Source organism: Pteropus alecto, unplaced genomic scaffold (assembly GCF_000325575.1).
Source record: "Pteropus alecto unplaced genomic scaffold, ASM32557v1 scaffold359, whole genome shotgun sequence".
Taxonomy (NCBI): Eukaryota; Metazoa; Chordata; class Mammalia; order Chiroptera; family Pteropodidae; genus Pteropus; species Pteropus alecto.
In genome coordinates, this window is record NW_006443119.1 from 3,392,168 (window position 1) to 3,393,593 (window position 1,426).

Consider the following 1,426-nt stretch of genomic DNA (forward strand, 5'->3'; position numbering starts at 1 on the left):
CCTTCATTCATCCATAAACTGAATATGATAAACATTTGTAGTGAATCAAGGAAAGGAGAACATCTCTATCAAAGTTTCTCTCAGGAGAACTTAACTGAATGTCTAAGTTCTTAGAAAAGAAAATGTCAAGGGAAAAAGGGTGCAGGAAAAGAGCCTGCTTTTGATAGCAGGAAATGTAGTTTGAAAAGGCATAGTTAATATTACAACTTTATATTTAAAAAACAAAAATACCTCTTCAACAACTGCTCTTACAAATAATTTTATTTTTTAAGTAGTTGTTACTTACTTATTGATTCATTCGGTAAACATTTAACTACTCACTGTGAGTCAGCTACTAGGTATAGACATTCCACAAGATAGAAATGATTTCAGACCTCAGGAATCATGAGGAGGACAGACACTAAAATATATATATAATCTAAATAGGTAAACAAATGAATATATACTATACCCTGTGATAAGTGCTATGAAAGAGGCCTTTAGATATAGCATCTTTGAACATAACAAGATTTACCACCTCAAGGTCTTTACTCTTGCTGCTCTCTCTGCGAACTCTTCTCCCAGGTCCTTCTGTGGATAGCTTTTTATATCTACACTAAAATCTCATCTCTTCAAAGAGGCTTGCCCTGATTTTCCTACCTAAATTGCTCCCAGCCTCCCCTACTCCCATCTACCCTGTCCTATTGCCCTTTAGTGTCTTATAGCATGGCTCGCTATTGGAAAATACATTTCTATACAAGTTTCTTGCCTGGCTCCCCCACTGGACTCTAAGTTTAATGAAGGTATGGATTTTGTTCCTTTTATTCACTGTAATTCTAGCACTTGGAATAGTGCCTGATTCAAAACAGATATTCTAAATACTTGATAAACCAATGAAGAAACAATTAGAGAATAATAGGTAAAAATCTATCTAAATAGAATGATCAAGGAAGACTTCTCTGAGGTAGTGACTATTTCAGGATTTTTTATTTTTTTTAAATTACAAATAATAAACTACAACAAAAACTTATTATCTAGTATTGATACACACACACATACACACACACACACACACACAAATTCTCAACCTGGAAATGCCCTCTCTTAGGGAGCCATGTAACTGAATCTCAGGAAGATATGTCAGAGTAGTGTATTAACATTCAACAGCCATTTCATGTTCTTCTATGTGCCTTTGTGGGCTATAAAAGAGAACATTCAATAAGTTGTATCTCTTAAACCTCCATGAAGCTAGGGAAATGCCTTGGTGTTTTTCTTCACCAACTTTTTGTTGCACAGATACAGATTTGAAGGAGTAAAAGAATTAAATTTAATTAGTGTTGACAATTCAGAAATAGAATTCACAGTTCATAAATAGAATTCACAGGAATTGGTGATTTGACTACCCATACTCATTCTCAGCTTCCTTATGAAGAAAAATAGAAGCCAT